Here is a 20,206-nt window from a genome sequence, read left to right on the forward strand (position 1 = left end):
ATTAGCAAATCCTTTTTGGATTGGCTGTGAACTTTTTTTTTTTTTATGTTATTTAAGCAGGCAAGAACCAGCGTAACAAAAAGGTAAGGATGAAGTTTATAACATCTTCTGGAATTGGAAATAGATTATGAAACTGTGTTATGGTAGTCCTTGAAGGAGAAGATACACACGCAGGAATGGTCTTTAGGGTGAGGGTGGTTCTAAAGATGGTAGTGAAAGTTGTTTGGCCCGTTGGTCTTGCCATCTTGAATTTCCTGCATTCTGCAAGCATGGAATGAATGGAGTGGAAGGAACTATTTTACTCACAAAATACTGCTGAAGTTCCAAAGCTGCTCTACTCTTTATAATTAGATCCAGGTTATACATTCTGGATTCCAGTTTCTATCTTGAGAAATATTAGTAATGTTTTGTAGCTTTTTGGGGAACCTTACATTTTTAGTTCAAACATGCAATTTGGTATGCTTTTTAAAGCAGTTTTGAAATAAAAGCATTCTTGATTACAAAATAAAACAACTTTATAAAGCCTTTCACATGTGGGATATTGTACAATAAAAACATTTTTCTGAAGTACCTTCATTTAATTTTGTGTATTCATTTAATTTTGTGTATTAAAAAAATGTCCTTGAATGAGGATAAGTACAGTGGAATATAAATATCCAGTACAGTAGTAGTAACACCTTTGCAATGTGGCTTGCTATATAGAGGGCAAGGCATCTGATACATCTTTAGGAATATAATAGCAGCCTAATCAGGATAATGGATAATCAGGATAATGAGATGCTTTGTCATGAGATTTTAATGTACAAGAGCTCAAGAAAACTGGTATGGATTGCTTTGCATGTGATCTCAAGACTTTAAAATGAGATTTAACAAAAATAGTAATTTTCTCACTCTACCCTTTGCCTCATCTTCCAACAGGAGAGTTAGATTTTTATCTTACCCTAAGTTGGTATGGGATTGAGCCCTTTGGATTTAATTTACACAATCCAAAGATTATAGGACCTTTTTATTAATGGTTTTTTTCTTTAGACAATGTTTAAAGGGTGGAAGATCTTAAAGTATTACTTAGAATAGACTTGAGGCCATAGCTCTTAAGAAAATCATTCTTTTAAAATGTTGTTGTCTAGGTAAATAACCTTTGTGGTCCCGTGATCTGAATTACCCAATGAGAAAAAATTATGTAGGAGAAAACTTAAAATAACATAGTTAACATCTGGGTTTTAAACATAGTTTCTTGCTATATCTGAAAATTTGTAAGCACCATGATCATTTTTTTTTTTTTGGTGTAACTTTAAAAAAATTGCATGGTAATATGTTCATGAGCAAAAAGCAATTTAGGAAATAAAAATAAAGCAAAAATAAAAGAAAGAATGAAAAGAAAGAAAATACAAGTCATCAAAATTTTACTACTCAGAGAAAACTGCTGTGACAATTTGGTGTTTATTTTTTCATGTTTAGTTCTTTGAGTATATATATGTGTTTGTGTTTGGGTAAAGTATGTATATATACAGGTACTCCACATACAAACACGTGAAATATGAGATAGAAGTAGAAATATAGTTTATCATCAATTCTGTCACTGCATATAGAGCCCAGTTTACTGATTAAGTATTGTTGTGTTGTGAACTTAGTTCTCTTTACTTTAGTTAATGGATGATCTTACAAGTATTTTATATACTGAAGTTGGAATTCAATTATAGTAGGAATCTAAAAAATAACTTTTAGCTATTTTAAAGTGCTCTTAGGATAGGCATTTGTTTTCTTTGTCGGGATCAGTGACTTAGTTTTGAAATTTGGAGGATGATGCTCATAGGCTGGATGTAGACTTATGAGGGTGTGCACATCACTGCCTTATTTAGCATCTCTTCCAACTTGACACACAGTTTCCCTTCTTTACCACATATAACTCAAGAATGAAGGATGCACGAAAGCTCTACTTTGTTTGGAGAAGTTACCTCAAAATTCCAAGAAATTTGAGAGTTGATCTATTAGTAAAGGAACTGAGACCTGCATATTTCTTACTTACCTTTTTATAATTTGGATTCTGATCTTGTGTGTTTTCTTTTTAGCATTTGTTGGATTATGCCAAATTATCTTTCCCTTTGGTGTGCTATTATAAAGGAATTCTTATAAATATTTCTATTACATACAAGCTTTAAATGCCGAATGTGTACTTAATCTAGACAACATTTCTAGTATTAACATTGATGATGCAATCCATAAGGAATATTTGAGATAATTCACCACAAAATATAGCACTTATTACTACACACACACACAACCCCGCCGCACCCCCCCCCCAGTTTTTCTCCCCATTCGCTTAAACTACTAGTGCTTGTTTTTACATATAGTGTATTTCCCATGTACCAGCACACTTGATCAGAGACGCTTGCTGCTGCTAGATGTTTTATTCTGTGTGTTCTTTGTACCTTACAGTAAAAGAATCTGTCACAAATTATTGTGGCTCACTGCTTTAGAAACTGAGAAAAAAGGGAGGTTAGATTGACATCTGTGACTGAATAATGATGACCAGCCTTTTGGCTCTCCTTGAGCCACAAAGCTAGCACTGCCTTTAGAGTGGAAAAAGAAGTAAGAAGAAAGGGGAGGGATAAAAGAGAGTTACAAATCTGTGGTCCCAGAGATGTATTACTGTTGGGCCAGTTGTCTGTGTGGTATGATAATCCATTTTGATCTTCTCTGTCTTAATTGTCTGCTAAAGACAAATGGGCAGTAAAAGTTCATCAGTTTCATCTTTTTGCTTCTCGTTTAGAAGCAGAATAAATGATCCATCACTACAGAAGTAGCCTTTCTTTCTGACACGGAAGTAATGCAGACCCAACACGTTTTATTAAAATGTTTTTCCCTCATTATTTCAGTCTTCTCAGCTCTGATAGATCTTACTGTTTCATAAAAAATGTAATCTGAAATGTAAATAAGGGTCTTGATACAGAAGGAAGAAGTAATGAGCAGCCTGAGCCACATTTTAGGACTCTTGATTGTAATTACTGACAAAGTGATTTCTCTGTGCCCCATTTTTTTTTTCTTCCTTAAGTTGTCTGTGACACCCTCAGACTGCAATGACATCTATGGTTTAAAACCATTAAATCAATGTAGCACTCAATATTTCATTTAAAATCTGATAGGCCTGCTATCTTAAAACCTGAACGTCCAGGCTTTGTTAATTCCTGAAAGATATGCAATGCCTATGTTTTTTAAAAGAGAAAAACAAACAACAAAGGCAAAAGCAAGGTCTTTTCATAGTCCATATTATTTATTCATCTGCTTTTGTTTAATGTTTACCTAGTTTAAATACTAAAACATTAACATTGGTAGGATCCTGACTTGGAAAGGATCCTGCATTAGAAAAAAAAAAACAACCTCTAACAACTTACTTGTGAAATTTAAAAAATTGTATCGCTCATAAGCGTAATCCGAATTAGTCTAAATCATTTTTTTAAGGTTAAGATTACTAAATTACAGACAAAACTTTCAAGTTACTTTGGGTTTGGTAGCTTAAACCAGATTCTTTTCATTCTCTTACTACAAGTTTAGATAATGTGGCTCTTATAGAAAGTTTTTGTTAAAGAAGAACAGAATCACAATAATGTGTTTCTTTCATTTCTAGAAATGGTTTCTCAAAGATACCAACATGTCAATCTAGCATTAAAAATAAGAAAACAAAACATGAATATCTTTCCCTGCTGGAAACAGCCTTGTAATTAATTAAATGGATTTATAATTATTCTATTATGTTTACTGTATTCATTCATAATTATGGAAATAAACGGTAAAACTTTATTCATTGTGATTAGTGCAGTTTTAATGAATATTAATTGAATTAAAGGAGAAAAGGATAAATTAACGTGTTAGCAGATTATGGTCAGCACTCTCATCGAAACCCCATCTTTGGCTTCAAGACATATGATTTTTCAGATTAAAAAAGAGCCTTTAGTAATTATAACATGTAGTGTGGGATAATTTAGAATAAAGATATAATAACATATCACAGAGATTTCCATAAGTAGCCTTGTAATGTGTCAAGTACAATAGGCGTTACACCTACCATTTAAAAATGCATTAGTTATAAGATGATTTACTTCTTGTATTAAAACATTAAGAATTAATAATTTGTTCTCACAATTGCACTTTTTATAGCCTGTTTGTTCTAAGAGTGGCGATTAGAGTTTAGTGTGCTAGAAGTTGCTTCTCCACTGTGCTCATCTATATTTTGATGAAATATAGCAAGTGTCTTAGAGCTCTTTAACTAGAGGTCTGAACATACCCACCTGTCCCTGTACATGTAGATCACTGTTTAGAGCTGCAGGTAATTTTTCTTTCCACTGGCACTGAAACAGAGTTTATAATGAAACCAACAGTCTTTATGCATTTATAGAAACTATAAAAATTTAATGGAAATCTTTATATAGAAACTAACAGTGTTTCTTGTATAAGCTCTATAAGCAATGTAGAAACATGGTACATTGGGAAAAATAAAAAGGTACCCTTTCTTTTATGGTTATATATGTTCTGTGTGATTTTTAAAATTTCTCTATAGGCAGTTAAGCGAAGTGGAAAAACATGCATCACCTATATACTAAAAAGGAACAAAAGTATGTTGCATAACTTAGGCTAATTGTGTTGGAAATCGGCATTTCTGAGTTGCATGTAATTGCTTAAATATGGAGTTTTCATTTGTTCATGCTTCAGGTATGCTCTAAAAAAACATTTAAACTCAGTTATTCACAGTGTAACCTATGTAAATGGATTGAAAGATTCTGATTTGAAAGACAGTGGAGATAATATTTAATCAAGGCTCCCTACTTGGCGTGTTGGTGATTGCCTCCTTCTTTTAGTGAGCAGCTGTGTATGGAAACTTGCAAGTTACTTTCTTCAAAATCTTGATAATCCAGAGACTAAACATTTCTGTTCAAAACTTGTTCAAGTCCTGATGCATTGAAAGAATACTATCTAATAGGAAAATTATAGATATAATCCACAGCTTCTACATTTTTTTGTTACTGTGAAAGGAAGCTTCATTGCACCAACATTGTGTAATATGACGTACATGTACAATATTTACACAAAATGGAAAACAAATGATAAAATTTGATTTTCCCATTATTGTTAGGCAGAGAAACATAAGCAGCGGTGTACCTGGTCTGTATAAAGTGTGTGACATTGATTCCACAAAGGTTCCACCAGTCTTTCTATAGTGACTTGTCTAAGCCATAGAATCTGCAAGTTGAAAATTTGGGTTTGTGGGTTTTTGGGCCATGCATTCACCAAGCTCACAAAGAATGGAATTGGACCTGGGTGTATCCTGTTCCTCTTGGAAACTTTTGAGCTTTCTTTTTTTTCCCCATTCTTCTCCAAAGTAGGTGCTCTCATGCTTCCAGCCTATTCATGCAGTCCGTTCAGATTTGATCCACTTTAAATGGTGAAGTCAAGTTTGGTCCTGGAAACTTTTCATGACACCATATGACATGGAACAGAATTTGTCATTTCATTTGAATATTATCCAAAGGGTTTACTTATATAAGGTTCAAATGGGTCACCATTTAAAATTGCTCCATGGGACTTCCCTGGTGGCGCAGTGGTTGAGAGTCCGCCTGCCGATGCAGGGGACACGGGTTCGTGCCCCGGTCTGGGAAGATCCCACATGCCGCGGAGCGGCTGGGCCCGTGAGCCATGGCCGCTGAGCTTGCGCGTCCGGAGCCTGTGCTCCGCAACGGGAGAGGCCACGACAGTGAGAGGGCCACGTACCGCAAAAAAAATAAAAATAAAAATAAAATAAAATTGCTCCATAACCCAGCCTTAAAAAGACTAACTTATAAGTGGCTAAACTTTCTGGGTTTTTTTCCCCCCTCATGTCCGTTTTTGGTGGCAGAAACTGTGTTGGAGACTAGATACGATTTTGTGCATTAATTGCATGAGAGATTAATTAGTGTAGTGTCTGCAGAGTATGAGCTGGATACCATACCAGGTAAAGATGAAGGAAGATGTAGATTTCATCTCCCCCTTGAAAGACCTTACTGTCTACTAGGCTACAAAGGTAATGCATGTTCAGGTTGTTTCGATAGCTTGTAGAACAATGGCAAGGCCAGAAATTGGGGATATCTCTTTGAAAACTAGGACCTTTGGGTAGTGATGCAACAATGTAATCACATTTCTGCAATTTCTTGTTTTTTTTTTGTTGTGAAACCATAGAAGTTAGTAAGTTAGCAAGAGTGGTACAGAGAAACCCAAGTGGAAAGTCTTGGGGCTGCCTTTAAAGAAGATCATCTTTACAGATTTTTTTTTTTTTTTTTTCTGGTACGCGGGCCTCTCACTGCTGTGGCCTCTCCTGTCGCGGAGCACAGGCTCCAGACGTGCAGGCCCAGTGGCCATGGCTCACGGGCCCAGCGGCTCCGCGGCATGTGGTATCTTCCCAGACCGGGGCACGAACCCGTATCCCCTGCATCGGCAGGCGGACTCTCAACCACTGTGCCACCAGGGAAGCCCAAAGAAGATCATCTTTTAAGTCTGTTTTAGATGTGTGCTTTTCTAAAAGTCACTGTTGATTCATGGATTTTTTCTGAAACCTCTTGCTCAAAAAGGTCAGTTTCCGTATTTCTTACTAATTTTGTCAGTCTGGGATTGTAGGTAGAAATGTAATTTTCTCATCCACAGATAGAAACTGTTAATTTCTTCAGACCCTAAAACCTGGGAGGTGACTGTTTAGTATAATGGCAACAAAGCACCCTGCTGAAGCCGCTTTCTTCAAGTAGTGGGTCAGTATCCACAATTGCCACCAAATGTAGCCATTTTGAGGGACCACATTACAGATTCAAAGAGATTCATTGATAGATGGCAGATGTATAAATGCATCCCAGATTAAATGTCTACTTCTTTTTATATGTTTAAAAGTGTCCCATTCTTGATGATTGGCTTGTTTTTAAATGTTTTTCAAGTCATAGGCTCATGCATGGGGAAAAATAATCCTAAAAAATAATCTATCACGGGTTGCCTCTTATTTCTCCCTGTGCTGTTACAAGTCAAATTTATCACCTTGGATGATTGCTTTTAAAGTGTTTGAAGAAAAACCACTTTGTATACAATAGATGCTATTCTGTCATATCTATATCTTTCATTCCCCCCCGCCCCCATTTCCAGAAAAGGGTGAATTTAAAAATGGGTTGGGGTTGGACTGGCTTCTTAATGAAACTGTATTTCAAAACCTTACGGGGCTTCCCTGGTGGCGCAGTGGTTGCGCGTCCGCCTGCCGATGCAGGGGAACCGGGTTCGCGCCCCGGTCTGGGAGGATCCCACATGCCGCGGAGCGGCTGGGCCCGTGAGCCATGGCCGCTGGGCCTGCGCGTCCGGAGCCTGTGCTCCGCAACGGGAGAGGCCGCAGCAGAGGGAGGCCCGCATACCACAAAAAAAAAACAAAACAAAACAAAAAAACACCTTAAACATTTAGCCAAACTCAGTTGAAAAAGTGATACATTTTCTGATTTAAGGCTCTTCTTTTGAGTTGAAGATTTCTTCCCAATTTGGTCACTTCCCAGCTGTTACAGTTATATAGAAGGAACCCATTAAAAAGACAAATTCTTTTTGAGCTATTCTTTCTGAAGGCATGCCAGGCTATACAGCTATGTTGTACTACTACTTACTTGAATCTGACTCTAGGAAATGGAAGTAGGCAATCCCTATTTATACATTCTTATTAGAAGTGTTCTCCTGGTTTTATTCTGGCTCCAAAAAAGCCCCGGTAAATTTTAGACATCTCTGAATACTACTGGATGGTCTTATTTCTGGTGAGTTACTCAGTGATGATAATTAAGTGGACTATGGCTACTTTTGAGAGCTGTAGTCTGAGTCTTTTTTTTTTTTTTTTTTTGGTACGCAGACCTCTCACTGTTGTGGCCTCTCCCTTTGCAGAGCACAGGCTCTGGATGCGCAGGCTCAGCGGCCATGGCTCGCGGGCCCAGCCGCTCCGCGGCATGTGGGATCTTCCCGGACCGGGGCACGAACTTGCGTCCCCTGCATCGGCAGGTGGACTCTCAACCACTGCGCCACCAGGGAAGCCCAGTCTGAGTATTAACTTTAACCTCATTTAATCAGTCGCTGTTGCTTGTTTGGATGGACCTGCAAGTCTGCAGTCATCAAGCCCTGTTCATTATCCCTCCTAAATTGCTCTCTAGTCTGTCCTAGTTTGCTATTTCCTTCTGCATTTACACTCTCAGCTTCTCTCCTGTGGAGTTTTCCTAATGACCTGCAACCTAATGACCTTGTAATCACTACATTCTATAAGATGGCCAGAGATGTCTTTCTAAAACCTAAATCAAATCACACCATTTCTCTTAAGTCAAAACTCCTGATGGTTCCCTGGTGCCTTCAAGATCTACTGCAAATTTCTTTACTTAGATTTGAGGCCCATCAGTCTGTCCTTGCCCCAACCTCCAGCCTGGTTTCCTACCACTTCCCTTCATAACCAGACATAGAATGTCTATTTCCCAGCATTATTAGCTCTCTCCCACCTCTATATTTTTGCCCAAGATGTTGTTTTTTGTTTTTGTTTTGGTGTTGCTACTATTTATTTATTTATTTTTCACATCTTTATTGGCGTATAAATGCTTTACAATGTTGTGTTAGTCATCATTAATCATTAGAGAAATGCAAATCAAAACCACAATGAGGTATCACCTCACACTGGTCAGAATGGCCATCATCAAAAAATCGAGAAACAATAAATGCTGGAGAGGGTGTGGAGAAAAGGGGCCCATCCTGTACTCTTGGTGGGAATGTAAATTGATACAACCACTATGGAGACCAGTGTGGGGTTCCTTAAAAAACTGAAAATAGAACTACCATATGACCCAGCAAGCCCAAGATGTTTTTATGGTGGAAATGCCTTCCTCAGTTCCCCCTCCCACCCAATATACTTCTTTTCAGCATTATACCCTGCTTATATCACTTCCTCTGTGAAACTTGCTCTGACTGAATTAGTCACTCTATCCTCAGCACTTGGAGAGCACTTGGAGCATTGACTCCTTACATTGTATTGTTTATTTACCATGAACTCTTCAAGTACAGGAATGACTATAGTCAGTGTTACTGGCTCTTCTCAGCAGCTAGGATAAATTAGGGGCCAGTGAATAATTGTGAATATAAAATATGTAATACACAGACATAATTGCTAAGGAGTTCAGATTCCAGAAAGGATAGTACAGAGCATGGCCTTTGGAGCCAGACTGGGTTTGAATTCCAGCTCTGTCATTTACTGGGATTTACCTCTTTGGGGTTTCATTTTCTCACCTGTAAACTAAAGATAATCATAGTAAAGATATCATAGGATTCTTGTGAGGTTTAAGTGATTTTAAATGTGTAGAGTGCTCAGAATAATACCTGGCATTTAATAATAACCAATTATTATAGAGTGCCTACTATTTTTAGGGGGTAGATTCAAGGTAGCAGGGTAACCTGGTTTTGGTGCTTTTGTTTTATCAGGTATTAGGATTATGTGTGATAAATTTGCCTCTAGAATTTCAGACTGATCCTAGGAAGAATTCTGAAAAATCTTTTCTTTCTAAGCCCACACTGTTCTACAGCAAAATTTAGAGAAGTCACAAAGGTAAGAGAGATTTGTCAAGTAAAGATGAAGAGATAACCAGAAACAGTTTCTGAATATTTATGTTCTAAAATGTACGGAAAATATGGGAACTCTTTAAATGGTGATGAAGGGATTTTAAATAACTAATTACTTTTATTTCTGTTGTGAAAGCTGTATTGAGACTTTCCATTTTCAAAACCTCAGAATTTAGTAATGGGTCCCACTGTCCTTGTAAATTAGCCTTTTTGGTTGCATGTAGTACTTTTTATTATTGTGTAACTTTCATTTTAAAAATACTTATGTGCAGTAGAGTTAAGATTCCTCTAGCTACCATAATTTCAAACTGTCTAACTGTCTAACTGACTGAAACTGTCAGTTTCAGATTTCAAATGTGAGATAACATGAAGCCCAGACTTTGAACTATGTATGTATATGTCTGTGTATGTGTGTGTGGGTAGAAATGGAAAGGATAATTAAGATTGTTTTTAAATAAAATTGAGCTTACCCAAAATCATTTACTTTCATATCAACCTTGTGAAATATATAATATTGTTTCATATTGCTTTTATCCCTGGAATATTTTTATGTAATATTTTATACTTTTATTTATATAATATTCTATGTATTAGTAAATATTAGATATTTATATAATATTTTAAGTATCTAGTCTGCTTGTCTAGTAAATGCTGACCCAACTCTCAAAAGTCAGCTCAGGGCTTCCCTGGTGGCACAGTGGTTGAGAGTCCGCCTGCCGATGCAGGGGACTCGGGTTCGTGCCCTGGTCCGGGAAGATCCCACATGCCACGGAGCGGCTGGGCCCGTGAGCCATGGCCGCTGAGCCTGAGCGTCTGGAGGCTGTGCTCTGCAAAGGGAGAGGCCACAACAGTGAGAGGCCCGCGTACCGCAAAAAAAAAAAAAAAAAAAAAAAAAAAGTCAGCTCAAATGTCACCAGCTCTGAGGAGTCTTTGATATCCCCTGGGTAGACCTGACAGTGCCTGCCTTTTTTCCTTGACCATGCTTTTAGAAAACTTAAAACCCTTTATTACACATACTTGTTTATGTATCCTTTCTCTCTCCCAGGCAAAAAGTCAGGGATTCTTGCCTGCTACATGTCCACATCTGTAGGACCTGGTACTGTACATGCATGCTAATAGGCCAAATATTTGATATATAATAATAAACAACCAAGTAGTGTTCACAGTGTGATCTTTGGGCTCAGAATTTGAACAAAGTAGGACAAACCAAAACATACATTTATTAAATCTCACCTTGCCTAACAGAGAGGAATTTAAGATTCTTATATTTGAATGTATTTCAAACATGATGCCTCGTTGGTAACATCTAGTTTTAGAAGTGTCAGCAGTAATTGATAAGAACATTATTTTTATTAGAGAACTCTTCCAACCTGCCAGATATTTATCATTCCTAGAGATCTAAACCCCTTGTAAATTGAGAAATATTTTTGCATTTTTAAAATGTATCTGTTATAATAAACAGATTTAATGGCAGCTAAAATACTTTTCATTATTCACTTATTTCTTAACAAATATCATCCCCCCTAAAAATTTTAAGTGCCTTTTTTTGGGTATGTTTGGCCCAAAGAAAAGTAGAAGGCAAGTATCCCCATTTTATATGAGATTTGGCTTTGGAAATGTTACTTTGGGCAAAGGCTTTACTTTTTCAGCATCATTTTTTTTCAACTATAAAACAAGGAAGTAATGCGGATTTTGTAGAATTTGTAGGAGAATTAGGCATGATGCGTACCCAATACCTGCATTTGTCTAGTTTAATAAATGTTTTCTAATGTAGCGTGAGGAAAATGAAGCAAAGAGAAGATTTTGCCGTTTCCATGTAATTGTTGATGTCTAGTATTGCACTAAGCCCTAGAATGTAGATAACTCCTTAATGTGGATAAAGAGCCTGGAGTCAAGAGATAAAAACTAACTCTTCTAACACCACTCCCCAGTTTCCCATTACAAGGCAGATGGAACATCTATTTGTTCTTTCAGTACCCTTCAGACAAGCCATGGTTTTCCCTCTCTCTAAGACTAATGACCATAGCATCCAATCCAGGACACTTGTGAGAGCAAAAGGGGGCACCATGATTACACAGAGATAATGAGCATAACCAGGATGTTCTGGGCAAGCTGGCACATATGTTACCCTAACCTAAGACCTTTTGATACAACAACAAAAATCTTTTACTCCACTGCTGCAGTTGGAAAGCAAGGTGGGAAGAGCTTGAGCTCCCAGGAGAATGAAGTTGGGTTTGAATCTTAGCTTTTCCATCACTATCTATTTCCAATTAGGCAAGCTACTTCACCAGTCTACCTGAAAGTAATTTTACTTGGCTTTCAAGGCCTCAGTTCATGTGTAAGAGGGTGATAATATCAACATCAGATTACTGGTAGGATCACTGAGTATATGTAAAGCTTCTAGCACAGGATGTGACACTTATTAGCTGCTTTGTCAGTCTCCTTCCACTTGTCACTTAACCCCCTCCAGAGAGCAGATGGCCATTGGTATTTGGGAAACAAAATACAGGCTGAAACAAAAGAAACTTAGGTAAATCAATTAGATACCTTAAATTGTATACATAATTCTTAGCTTTTAAGTCATAAACGGTAAACCCTTGACAGGAATGACTAATATTACATTTATACAGACTTTAATAGTTTTCTCTATTCCTTTCATTTTCTACATCAAGAATAAATATTGATTCTCTGACAAACTCAATTCTCCTTTGGTCCATGTGGTCTCACTGCTTTCCTATGAAGATTAAACAAGAAGACATGTAGACTGTTAGGTTATGAAGAGAGATTTAAGCTGGTCCTATTCAAATCTATTACAGTTCCTATGTTGCTGTCTTCAACCACAGCCCCTCTCTCTGCTGCCAGGGTTATTATTAAGGCTCCTGTGTGAGGCTCCTCTTCCATCTCAGTGGCCTGACAGGCATCCAGTTGTGTGTCTGTCCCTTCCTGTGGAAACGGAGGGTCTTGAGATCTGTGGACAGTCTGATGATAGGAATAACAGCAATAGGAGTAGCATGGGAATTCAGGAGACAAGAGGAGCTCAGTGAGAATAGCTTCTGAATCCCCCTGGAATCTAGAAGACTTGGGAGTAGATAGAGGGGTTAGGAAATGAGGTGCAAGTGGGATGCAAAAGATTCAAACCCTCCTAGTGACTTCCAGTGCACAAGAATCAAGTCTAGGCTCCTTAACATGCCCTCTAAGGCCGCACGTGATTTGGCCTCTGCCAACCTGTCTAATAACCCCATCTTCTGCCACTCTCTCCCTTGCCTCCTGTGATCCAACATGCCAGGCTTATTTTAGTTCTTTGAATGTGCCAAGGGCTGTTGTTCAGTGGCCCTTGCTCATGCTGTTATTTATTTACTTATTTTTGGCCTTCCTCTCCCTATCACTCTTGCAATCTTTGGCTGGTAAACACCTGCTCATTCCTCAAGTCTCAGCTCAAAATGTTGCTTCCTGAGATGCCTTTCTTGACCCTTCCATCTAAATTCAGGCCCGTCATTTTGTCTTAAAGCACTTTCTTCTGTTCTTTCACAGCTTCTGTCACGGTTCCAACAATGTATTAGCGTATTCCTTTGCATAGCATCTGTCTTTCAACTAGATCAAAAACTCCATGCAGACAGGGTCTTTAGCACATTGTCTGGTACTAAATATATTATCTTGCCTAGGGAAATATATCAGTTTTCTTTTCTAAGATGACTTGGAAATATTCTTGATTTCTGGGGCTCCCTTGTCTCCTTCCTTGTTAATTGACACTTGGGAAGGTTTCTTCAGAGTTATTTTGAAATTCAACAACCACAACAAATATTTGAATCAAAGTCACATGAATGGATCATCTCTCCCCCAGCAAGTGTTAGTAGTGAGATTCTTTCTTGTTCTGATGGGGTGAAAGGGATTGGCAGGCAGCAGCTTACCAGGACCTAGATGGTACATCTGGATTTTCGACATGTTGCGCTTGAAGTACCTATGGGACATGGGGCAGAACTGTCAAAAGGCAGTTGGAATGGGAGCCCAGAGCTGGAGAGGTAGTTTATAAATGACGATTTGAATTTGAGTCATTTACACAGTGATGGTAATTGAAATTAAAGTATAAGTAGACTATGTTAATGGAGGAGGATACAGAGAGAGAAGAAGGAAGATAAATTCCTGGGAACACATATAAGGGAAAGGAGTTGGGGGGGGCAGAAATTGGGAAGTGAGAGAGGCAGGAAGAGGCCCTTCTACATCTAACAGAATGTTGGGTGTACATATAACGTATCTGAGTGAATGTGGCAAGGAAAGCACCAGAAAAAGCTTTCTTCTCTTTTAATATTGCTTTTTAAAATATTCTAAACAATGGAATCACTTTGCTGTACAGCAGAAATTAACACAACATTGTAAATCAACTATACTTCAGTAAAATAAATTTTAAAAATATTATAAACAAAATAACTCTCAAATTGAAGAGCTCTTGCGAATCCAGAGAGCATGATTTATCTGTCAAGAAAACTCCTGGACCTAAACTGTAGTAGTGAACTGTTAATATAAGAAGGAATTGTTTCTCTGAAGAGTCCATGCCACAAAACAGCTGTGAATTCTGAGTAGTAGAAATAAGTTTTCTTTTTAATTCTTTGTATTTTTTTGTATTTTAAGTAATTTTTCCAAAAGAGAGTATGTTTGTATGCAATAGACATTTGGCCATTTAGCAATAATCATGTGTGAATTGTTGGATCACCAGAGAACCAACATGATTGACATTGTCATTTTACCTTTCAGGAATTTCTAAATTTGAGTTTTGGGGTGTTCGTGAGTTTGTTTGGGTAATGCTGTGTGACCAGCTCCTTGACACTCTAGATCAGAAGTTGGGGCTGGTTTTTTGTGACCTTTGAGCTAAGATGATTTTTATCTTTTTTGAAGCGTTGGGAAAAAAAAAAAACCCAGAAGAATCTGTGAGACCATAAGTGGCCCACAAAGCCTAAAATATTTACTACCTGAACCTTTATAGAAAAAGTTTGCTGAGTCTTTCTTTAATTTGTAAGTTGTATATGAAATAAACCAAAAATTTCATAAGAAAACCTCAGCTGATGACTGCAGTTCCAGAATGTCTTACATGTCTTAAGGCTTTTCTTTTAAATAGTGACTTAGCTGTTAAATTATGAGAACACATTTTCTTTGGTGATATATGAACTTGATTGATTGAAGACTGCCTTATGTGACTTGACAGTATGGTCAGAGGCCTTCTGTACTGTATGGTTTATCATAGAATAGTTCTGGAAAATGTTTAAACCTATTTCGGTTGTGTTTAGTTTATCCCGGGCAGCCTCAGGTAAACACTAGCATTGACGTGTTGGAGCAAGATATGTAAAGTGAAATAAAACATATATGTGGAATTGAATTATTTTCTTTGTATTTTGCCAGCCCTCTGAAGAGACATTTTCTAGCTGCAAAAGAGTAAAATCTTTGAGTATTAGATTTTAGAAAACTATTTGAATTGTATACTTTTTTATATCAATAGTGTTTCATATCACTTGCCGTCTGTCTTTGTAATGAGATGTCGTCGATCTGTTCTGTTCTGAGTATATAAATTTCCTCAGTTCTTGAATCCTCCTGATATTGTTCCATCAGAATTTGCAAGTTGTGGGAAATAAAAGTTGATTATGAAACAGTTCTGTAATTGGAAGTGACTGTGAACCGAGGCCCTGTCTAATCAATTGCTAAATAATTCCCTCTCAAAAGCGGATTTGATATTTACATTTTGATTTTCATATTCTGCTCACAGTGTTTGTTGACAGTGTCTGACATCCCCTGCCACTGGATAAATAAAGCCTATTATTTCCTTTTTAACATTTTAAGTGATTACTCTCATACAAGAGCTAAGAAGCAGAAGGTTAAGTATATTATCAGACTATCATCCTGTCTATTTGAAGAAGCTGGGAATCTTGATTAATATGCCTTGTTAACTGATGATTTCAGTTCCATACTGGTAGTGCTAGAATAATTTGTATAAACCAAGCAGTACAGATTCCTTATTTTAGCACTAAGACTTACAAAGCCTTCTTTTAGCAGCCTTTAATTTTGTACCTTTGTATGTGACATAGCCTGTGGCTGTGATAGCTACTGTGAATCTCCAGTTGTTTGGGGATGAAAGGAGGAGGCAGCTGGAAACTCGGTAGCTGCATCTAGCTGTCTACCTAGAGAAGGCCTTGATTTCAAGTTTATCTAAACAAGCTCGACTAATCCCAACTATCTAGGGGGATCCACTGTCAAAACAAGCAGCGTGGCCCTGAGGCAAACACAGCTATACAGAAATGAAGGCTGGGGCTTCCAATACTCCGATGACTGCATACTGGAGGCTTTTTTCCCCCCTGAAAGAGGGTAAGTGAGGTAGAATTTGCATAATGCCTTTTCATTGGAAACTTTTGGAAGGCTGACAGACCTCCAGCTTATAGATCTGTAGCCACAATACATAGTCTATAGGAGAATCCTTGAATGACCTAACCATATTGAAAGAAAATATAAAAGCGTCCAAGTATAGCCAAGTGAGAGAGGAAAAGAGGCTGATGCATTGTCTAACATCTGCTGTACTTCTCGTTAGTTTTGTTCTTTGCTATTCTGTGTGGACTTTGGAGAAGCCTAAGACAGCCTAACATGAATCCTATAATCTTCCTTCTGAATATTTATGTAGCGTGCCAGCTTCTAAGCTGTCCTTTGCGTTTTCCTACTTCCCCCTCATTTTCATGCTCTCAAATGAGGCCAACATTTCAAAAGCTAAATAAATGTTTGTGAATGTTTATAAAAGATTTGCATAAATTTGTCCTTGTCTGACAAAGATCACTTTTTTCTTATGCCAGTTCTGAAAAAAATTTTTTTAAGGTTTTGGTTCTTGTCTTGACAACAAAGTCCTGCATCCCAGAACAATGATTGCTGATTAAGTGGGTATGCAATTGTGATTGAATAGGCTTTCAAGATACTGGGTAAAAAGGCCTATCATCTGAAGGCTGAATTATAGAATTTAGAAAATGTTATCAGAAGTACACATTTAAATCTGTTTTTTTGGTACCATATCATTAGGTTAGACAAAGGGTTCTTACAAGTTAAAGTATAACTACCCATGGTTTTAAAAATCCACTATATAAATTTTAGTAGAATGTTTCAGTAACTCAGAATATCATTTTTCTTTCCTATGGTTGAACATATTTAAAAATAACTGTTAGACCTTTAGGGGCTTTTGGGAAACTGTAAGACTACCAGTTGTACGTGTTAATATGGTTATTGGGTTGGTAATCAGAGGAAATATACCAGGCAGTCCTTTAAGATATCTGAATGTACAATCATACCTTGAGAAAATATAAACTACATGGAATATGTGTTAAGGCTTAATTATAGGACACACACACACACACACACACACACACACACACACACACACACACACACACACACACACACACACACACAGCCCAGATACTCATGCCGCCGATGTGTTTGCTGAATTCATTTATTTTTTAAAATTAGAATGGATTTTGTGGGGTGGCAAGGGATGTTGTGGGTAGAGGTGCTAATTTAGTTCAGAGATATTCGAAGATTGGCAGGAGAGAGAGGTAACAGCCAGTTCTGTTAGTCCTTTGGTTGTATTGGTTTAGAGGTTTAAGTTGTCATTAAGGCACAAACTAGAGCCACTTCTCTGACACAGTTTTTATCACATCTGCTAGGCTTGTGTCCCAAGAGGAGACGTGGAGAGCAGTGAATTCAGCATGGGCCCATTATCGACTGCTTTTTCGCGTGTTGTAAAAGCAGTGAGACCTCAGGGAGGCTTGGAGCCTCCTCCCGTGTAATGTCCAAGTCAGATTTGAAGGACTGGTGGCAGGAAAGCTTTGGCCTTGGGGTATGAATTCTAAGAAATAGAGGCACAATTAAGTTTAAAAAATTCAAGGACTTTGAGCTTGATAATGAAAGATTTTTTTCTAGACAAATGTAAGTAAAAAAGTTGCCCATCTGTGCTCATTTTTGTGTGCATTTAAAATATTTAAAAGCTGACAGGTTTTAATATGCTTACAAAATAGTATTTCTATTAGTGCTCTTTTTTTTTTTTTTTTTTTTTTTTAATAGTATCTTCCTGAGGGCAAGTTGCTTCTTCAGTGAAATCATGTTTGTAGTTTCACTGTTGGGACTCTATTCCTTTGGTATGTGCTGACTTGTGTGTCCCCCACCAACCATTCCTCCCCCACACCCCCGCATTTTCCCCAGCCTTTCTTTCTTTTAGATAAATTCATAACATAAATGTGCAGATAATAGGATTTCAAATGTCTAAGGAAATGAACAGAGCAAAATATTGTAGAGTAATACTATTAAGTGCAAGGAATTATATTACCGATACCACTGAATGCTAACTGCAAGAGATTCAAACCAAATCATTTATTCATTTTGGAAGTATTTGAAACAGTGTCACAAAGTTTATTGGTGTTTAACATTGACCTTATACATATAGCTCTCTCATTTTCAAACCTTTTTGCTGTAAGGTTTAAAGTTAATAAAATGAAATCCAAGAATATAGGATGTTATATAATATCGTAATTTGGGGACAACTTTAATTTTTGAAGAAAGGGAAGGATACAAAAGGATAAAGTGATTGTGTTAAATTAAAACTGTTTTTTATAAGATTCAGTATTTTTACTTTAGACTTCAAAGATCATGAAGATTTACACTTAAAAGTACTTCTAGAGGTGGCTCTTCTGCTGTTGTAAGCATTCCACCTATATACTTAGTGTCCTTGATAATTTAGATATAAAGTTTACATGATACATGGTATAGAAAATGGTGAATTTCTATATCTTATTGTAATTTAATTTTTAGATTACAACATTGACTATGCATATTAGATATTACACAAGTTAGCATAATGATAACATATGCATGACTCAAAATTAAAGTTTATAAAAAGTGAACTGAGAGTAAATATTGAAGTATACCAAAGAAAAGAAGCAGACTCTGTAGCATTTGAGCAGCGTTGTTAGAAATTTGACCCGGCTTTTATGTTTGGGTGTTGAAAGGCCTTTCTGTAAAATCCCTTATTCAAAGCCTTTTCTCCCTGGAAAAAAATAAAAGTTTGGTTGTAACTATAGTATGGATCTTGGGTTTAATTTGACATTTACAGGGAAGGAGAAAAATTGTATTTCCTGTTTTCATATTTAGGAAATTTCTGATCAACATTGTTGAACCTGGTGCTAATTAAGCTTCTAAGAACTTCTTACCATTCAGTTTTACTCTACTGAATCATAAGCATTAAAACCTCTGTTAGCTTTCACTTGGAGTCCCTGGTTTTAACTTGAAATGGCTTAAGGTAGAAATTTTGTTAGCTATTTTGTATGTTTGGATTTTGTGTGTGTTCTGTTTTTAACTTTCATCTTGAGTTTTGAGATCATCAGTCAAAGCCTTTTCTTTCAAGTCAGTTGCACTGATCTCACTTGCAGGACTTAGAGGGTCAGCATTTACCTCATGCTATTAAAACATTTTTTTAAACATAGAAATAGAGTATTTTAGGAATTTGGGCTCCACTGATCTTTTCATCACACATCTACATTCTGAAATGAACAAATAAATTAGATATGAGAGACTCAGGAAATGCTCTCCTACTGTCTTCCTGTTTCTTCCTCCTTCACTCCTTTTTGGACAAAGGTGAATTATCGACCACTATATCAGCAATTTCCAAAGAGGGTGATTGTAGCTTTACATATTTTAAAATACATTAATTTATTCAAGCAGTCTCTTTGCTCTATTTAAATGTTTTCTTGCACACATTTTCTTTTTCCTTTTGAACTACTGAGAATGTGCCTCATCTCCCAACATTCTATAAACCCCAGTGGACATTATAATCAGCCTGCACTTTTGTCTTTTAGATGGCATTTTTTTGTGGGGTGCGTATGTCTGTGTTTGACTGTCATTTGTTTTCATCTGCCAAATACAACTAATTTTTGTTTATGGGTTTCAATGAAGTAATGAAAACAAAGTATTTGACATCTGAAATGATGGCTGTTGCAGGATCTCTTACACCTTCCCACCCTGCACTCCAAATTCAGGGGGAATTGGTTCAGCCTCTCATTATTAATAATCCTTGTTAACTACATCAAATTTAGTCTTCGAAGTTTTGCCTCCACATAGGGTTCTATTATGGATAATATTATAAATGTAAAATTTTACCAGGTTTTTAAGGGAATAGGTCGGTTTCATCAGAACATAATCGACTTTGTCCAGATTGGAATAAGTTCCCTTGATGGGCCTTCTGACTGTATAAGAATTCAAACTGGGTGAAATGAATCCAAAGAAGACTGAGATGAATCTTGAATTCATTTCTGATTTTCATTTGCAAATGAATCCAGTGTTAGGGTTGTTGATTTCATATTTTGGTTCACACTCTGAGATTTGGTATCTCCTTGTGGGCAGAGCTTTGTAGATGTTGTTGCTTTTCTACTGCATTGTGCAATCTGCTGCTTAATATACCCATAACTGAAAGGTTAGTGCAACTGCCTGCCCTCCACGCTCCCCCCCCCCGCCCCTTCTGCTCTTACTTATTCCCACATGAAGTATTGTATATTGTGTTGGGAAGAAA

General features: G+C 37.1%; 1 protein-coding gene across 9 annotated transcripts in view; it reads left to right on the forward strand.

The window, feature by feature from the left end:
* DENND1A (DENN domain containing 1A) overlaps nucleotides 1-20,206 on the forward strand; it is a 547,848-nt gene that overhangs the window by 142,653 nt on the left and 384,989 nt on the right. The window lies entirely within an intron of this gene.

The sequence above is a fragment of the Physeter macrocephalus genome, chromosome 9 (assembly GCF_002837175.3).
Source record: "Physeter macrocephalus isolate SW-GA chromosome 9, ASM283717v5, whole genome shotgun sequence".
Classification (NCBI taxonomy): domain Eukaryota; kingdom Metazoa; phylum Chordata; class Mammalia; order Artiodactyla; family Physeteridae; genus Physeter; species Physeter macrocephalus.